The sequence below is a fragment of the Echinops telfairi genome, unplaced genomic scaffold (assembly GCF_000313985.2).
Source record: "Echinops telfairi isolate 266 unplaced genomic scaffold, ASM31398v2 ScPeMD7_6;HRSCAF=24_0, whole genome shotgun sequence".
NCBI lineage: Eukaryota > Metazoa > Chordata > Mammalia > Afrosoricida > Tenrecidae > Echinops > Echinops telfairi.
In genome coordinates this window covers 7,772,572-7,778,838 of record NW_022103902.1, presented here as the reverse complement: position 1 = coordinate 7,778,838, position 6,267 = coordinate 7,772,572, and the positions used below count along the sequence as shown (strand labels likewise).

The window sequence follows — 6,267 nt, the reverse complement described above, 5'->3', positions numbered from 1 at the left end:
GCCAATGGGCCATGTGGCTGAGAAGCCACCAAAGACCAGAGAGGCCTATCTTTGGACTCATCTGAGAGAGAAGAGGATGTCTTGTCCAAATTATTGTACGTTGAGTTTTCGTAACTTCCTTGTTAAACCCCATAATTGTGTATTGTGTGGTCACTACAATTAATTATCCACCCCAGCTGAAAAGTGGAGAGTGCTGTGGGAGAGAGAGTCGGTGTCGGAATTAGTACGGGACACTCAGAAGGTAGGGTAGGCAAGTCTAGCCACACAGAAATGGACAGCGATGCTGAGCTGATGTGCAGTGGGGTTTCCCTTCCCCCTTGTGAAGCAGGAGGATGTCAGATGTCACCTCTACATGTCCCTCCATGTCCCATCTCTGCTTTACATCTACCAATCAGTCCAATCAAACTCAGGAGACCCAGCCAATCTTTACCAAAATTAAATTTTGAAAGATTTTTTTCTCATATGTAGTCAGTGAAAGACAGAACTTAAAGGGTGGGTAAAATGAGATCTTTGCTTCCTCAGCAAGAACAACTAAAAAATGGTTTCATCTGTGAATCCTTATGTAACTGACATGGCAATGTCCTTAGAAAGCGGGTACCTCACTGCCTCCCATCATGGTTATTGAGACTAATTGAAATATTTTTCAGACCTCAACAGAAGAAATCAATTGAGAATGCACTAGTTATCGTAAGTTAATAAAAGGACTTTGTGGGGGGCGGGGGCGGGCACTCAAGAGCTACGGGCAGCAAGAAGAGTCCTGTTAGTTTGTTCCAGTGCTTTAGTTTCTGATTTTGACATTTTTAATTCACAATCTGATTTCGGCAACCATGAGGAGAGTCACTTGACCGCACCCTTTCCCTTCTGTCAAGTGGGAGCCCTACTTGCGTCTTAAGATCACTGCCATCAAGAACATTCGGACCCAGCGTGCTCCTACAACACAGGAGACCTGCCTCTGGAGGTTTCCAAGACGTTAAGGCTTTATGTGCCCAAATAGCGTCACCTTTCTCTCTCCAAAGCCGTCTTCAAAAGTCCCTAACACCTGTTCCGCTACTGCAATGAAAGCTGGTGCTGGGGCACTGGTTTCCCCAGGGGTTAATTCCATGCTTGCTGGGTAAGTGGCAAGACCACGTTAAACGCAATGGTTTCTGTGATCACTCATTCAAGCGACCCCTACTTTATAACAAGAGGTGCCTCGTCTGCTTCTCTAACGCTGGTGAAGATCAGCTCCGGTCCACAAGTGATCTCTCGAGGCAGTAATTGTCTCACAGCTGAACTAAATTCAGCAGTTCTTTAGTGGGAACATCTTGCATGTGTTTCTCGCACTCTATTCTGGAAAGGGCAACACCGTCCAAGGAAAGTGAGCACGAGCCTTTCAATCTCTTACATGAGAAAAGGTTCCATTTAGGAACTTACGAAAAAACTGCTAGAAACATTGAATTTTATTTAAAACACGGCAATTTGTCAATACCTACGAGAGATGCATCTCCGCCTGGTGCTGGCAAGTCAGAGGGAGTGACTCTGGACGAATCTTCCTGAGCATGCCACACCAGCCTCTCTCCATAGAAAAATGAGGTCTATTGAAGTGCAGGATACCGCACGGAAACTGTGGGTTATGTTCCTCTCCAAAGCAATAAGGCTCAAAGCACAATAAAGCTGGTCACATGAAAGTTTTGTTTCCCAATGCACGTAAAAGTTATACCATACATACTCTAGTATAAGCTGACCCCAATATCAGCTGAGGCACCTAATTTTACCACAAAAACTGCATTAAAAATGTGCTGGAAAACTCGGCTTATACACGAGTACATACGGTATTTACACTAGTGAAATGAATTACACATGGGGCTGCTAACTGCAGACTCAGCAGTTTGATGAACACTTTCTACATCCGTAGAGTCTTGAAAATCCACAGGGGCAGGACTACTCTGTCCTAAACGGTAGCTATCAGTTAGAATCTACTCATTGGCAGTGAATTTGGTTTTTGGAGTCAATCTATTTAAAAAGCCCTGGTGGCCCTGTTGGCTAAGTATTGGTCTGCTAATTGCCAACTCACCAGTCACTTCGGGGGAGAAAGTTGAGGCTGTCTGCTCCTATGAAGACTTAAGTAAGGTGACCAGATTTTAACATTGGTAAAGCGGGACAAAAGCGGGACACCATTGATAAAACTCATATCCTGGCGAAATAGCCACATGGCAGCCGAAAACTGTATACCCTAGCTTGTCGTGCATTCTTTCTAAAAATCGGGACTTTTTTAAAACGCCGCGGGACGCGGGAAAAATTGTTAAAAATTGGTACTGTCCCGTCAAAAGCGGGACGTCTGGTCACCTTAACTTACAGCCATGGAAATTCTACACATGGTTGCTGTTGGTCTGAGTGGACTCCGGGACAGTAGGTTTTTTTGTTTTGTCTTTTCAGTCTATTAAGTGTGCAAAAGCATTATGGAAAAGCCTTAAGTATGAAAATTATCAAATTAAGCCCTAAAGACATGAAGAGTTGGCAGACAGACTGTTGGAAGACAAGGGCTGATAGACTAGTTCAACACAGAGTTGCCACAAACCTTCAATTTAGTTTTTTAAAAAGCAATACCTGAAAAATGCAATCACTTGAAGCACAAGAAAGGAGGTGTGCCAGTCAATGCCTGTCGTACAAAAGCCAGGCATAGGATCTGAGCTTATCAATTTTCAGGACTTGACATTCTACCATGTAAGTATCTGGGCTCTGTGACACTGCGAGGGCAGGGTCATGCCCATCACATTCTTGTTATCTCTTCTCACGGTTTCATACAGCTCTGTTCAACGTGAAGGGAACAGCGGATGTGAGTTTCCTGCGAACGCTCTCCATAAGAAAAATAGACTTTGCACTTCAACAGTCCTGGTATTTAACACATTGTTTTAAACAGCTAATTCCTTCTTAGAAAGTAAGAAAGGGCTTCAAAAAGTTTGTGGAAGAAGTCCATTATGTTTTCACTGCCTTTTCCCCACAGATTTTCAAAAGAATCTTAAAATATATTTATAGTATCTAAGAATTCAACTCTACTATAAATTACCTAAACAATCGTGTAATAACAACCTTCTTCTTGCTGTTCCCATGGTGGTTAGAAAGGCTCTTGGTAAGCATGACTTAGATAGTGCTAACTCTTGGAAAAGTTGTTCCAGTACAGCAAATTGATTTGATGCTTTCATTTTCTCCAGAGTTCCTATAGCAAAGGAGGCATTCAAAATCATTCCATTGAGCGACATTTGAAGTACTTTAGCGGGCTGTCAATTGGCTAAAATATCAGTGGGCTAAAATACTGCTTGACTCCTTTCGTGCCTCTTTTATCCCTGTGGCCACCCATTAAGTGAGTTCCTAATTATTTCCAGCCTCCGATGCTCTAAGAGTCTCCTAACCTGGCACTCCCGCCATCCACATCCTGTTCCACTGTTACTAGTGCTAGCTACTGAATCTGTTTCCACAAGCCTCCACTTCCCTCTCTGTGTACTTGTGAGCAGCAATGCTCCCTTACTTGCACCCTCATCGAGGTCTGTAGCACTCGCAGTGCCTAAAACATACTAGATGCTCAGCAGATACATGCCGGAAAAGAATCACCTATAAGTGAATGTTGGGGTGACAAATATTCATTTCTATAAGGATTTTGGAAAATCGAGTATTAGTTCAATTTAACTCCCTTTCTGTCTTGGGTCCTTTTAGATCATTAAAAATTAAATGAACCTCCTATTCAGTACTTTTTTTTTCCTAAAAAGGTAATTAAGAATCACATTCTTGCTTAAGACACTGCTCCTCTCCATTGGAAAGGCGTATTTACTAGCTGCTTATCTGATATCAGGGAATTTTCTTAAAAATTGAGAAGTATCTTGAGTGAGCATTTTAGCTGCAAGGAATGCATATGGTTTGTCCCCAATTCTGCCAACGAAAGAGAAAGCCATCCTGAGTAGCAGATGCCCTCTTCCAAGCATAACAGTGGGTGCACAAAAGCCTACCACCAGGTACAAACTTCTGTACCACCTTTCATGCAGAAAAGGGACGTCTCCAAGCCTCTCTCATGGGCACTCTCAAAAAAGCTGCAGAAGATGGCATGCCTGTATTTGGAAAGAACTGGCCTCTTGTAGGAAAGGGCCACGCTTACCATATCCCTCCCTGCTGGCCTTGCACAATCCTGACATGGTATGTCCAGATTTAATCGCAAACATCCCTGCTTAAAACTACACCCTCCAAATGATCTCTCTCCTTCCCCACTTGACTTTTTCTGTAACATATCACCACCTAACCTATCACACAGCTGATTTTATTTCATACCGTTCCTTCCTACTAACACGGACACCCCAGAAGGCTCCATGTGGAGCCATTGTATTACTTCAGTGAGAGCTGGAACTCAACAGGGCGGCCTGTTTTTCTGGGTACTATCTTACCCCTTTCCATTGTTCGTCTCTACCAGTGGAAAATACCTTAATTTTCCTTCTTTGACAAGTTCCAGCTTTGGCAGTTTTTACACTATTATAACTGCAGACTAGAACAGAGCCTAACCCACAACAGTAGGAGCTCAATTGACTGTATGCTGGAGGAAGGCTGACATTATTTTATGACTGTAAGACTGCTCTTGCTCTTCTCTGTTTCCGTTTTTGCCACTGGACAGATTCTGACTCAGGGCAGCCCCATATGCTGCAGAGGAGAACTGCACCGGAAGGTTTTGAAGACTGCCCTCTCAGAGGCAGATTGCTCCGGGTGGGTTCAGACCACTGCTCTTTCAGCCAGTAATCGAGCATCTGACCATTTGGTGCCAGAGAGCCCGGTGCACCATTAAATAAACTGAAATGCATTCGCTAGCAACCACTCGTTGTCAAACACACATTGCTGCTGCTGTGGGTGTCATCAAGTCCGCTCCCACTGAGCGCGACCCTGCACAACAGAAAGAAACACTGCCCCGTCCTGCTCCCTCCTCATGACTGTGAGGTTTGGATCCATCCATCTTGTTAAGGGTCTTCCTTACCTGATTTTCACTGACAAATATGTAAATGTATATATTTAACCCGTTCTCAGGATCCCTTCCCCTCCCATTCCCTCAAAAATCACTTAAGTTTTCTGAACTTGAGCTTTTTTCATCCATAAATGACTGCAAATCTAGGATCATGTCATGTTTATAAACAGACAAGTGACAACACACATAAACATAAACACACTGAACACACCAAACAACAGAAGTCACCGTGTCTTAGAACAGAGTATAAACTTCCATCTGCTTAGTGCCTATGTGCAAACATTATTTTCCTTATTTCTAGATAAGGAAATATCGAACCAACAGGTAAGTGCCCACACTCACATAGCTAAGAGGTGGCACTGACGACATTCAAATGGATTTGACTGACACAATATTACTTCTAAAACAAGCTGCCTTCCAGAGAGATATTAAAAAGACCAACACAATTAGGCATCTAAGAATGGCTGAATCTAGAACTCAAGTTTTGAATTAAAAGCAAGAAGCCAAGCTAGTAGGGGTTTAAAAAAAAGGCAATCATTTTAGGAAGAAGACACTGAAGAGTTCAATGAATCACAAAACACAAGCTCACTGCCATCGAGTTCACCCCTAGCTACTCTCCAGGGCAGCGTAGAATTGCCCTGGTGTGTTTTTGAGGCGAGACATTGTTAGGGGAGACATTGTTAGCGGAGCCGACAGTCTCCTTTCTCCCATGGAATGGCTGGCAGTTTCCAACTGCTGGCCTTGTGGTGAACAGCCAATCACATAACCCAGGGCTCTATTATACAATAGGTAGTAAATAAATTCTATATTTAATGTCATAGCCTATTCATTGTTTTGAAGGTCAGGAAAAGTGAACAATAGGAAAGCCAACTGGGACAGATTTGACAAGAATCTGGGAAAGAAATGACCAGACCTTAAACATATGTTAAAAGAACCTGCAAAACTCTAAATTCAGTCTTATGTTTCATTCCTCCATCAAGAACACCGGGGTGCCTGGAGGAAAGCTGGGGCCAGGTTAGGTATTACAGCGTGGGAAAACTGGTGCCCAGCAACGGGACATAAATAAAAATAAAGGGTTAAGGATTACTTTGAGGTTTCATGTGTAATGTTCCTACCAGAAACAATTAGCACCTTTGAGCTACTGTAAACAAGCACTGGCCTTTTTACAAACCAGCAACACTTCACTGCCCTTTCTACTCAACTGTGAGGGGAACTGGTGAGAGGGGACTGGTGGGATCTTTGTGGAGAGCCCTGTGTTTTACAATCACTTCCTGAGCTGAATGAAAGGCCCA

General features: G+C 43.3%; 1 protein-coding gene across 6 annotated transcripts in view; it reads right to left on the bottom strand.

Moving 5' to 3' along the window:
- The window catches only part of BBX (BBX high mobility group box domain containing), a 317,543-nt gene that overhangs the window by 289,315 nt on the left and 21,961 nt on the right, over positions 1-6,267 (bottom strand). The window lies entirely within an intron of this gene.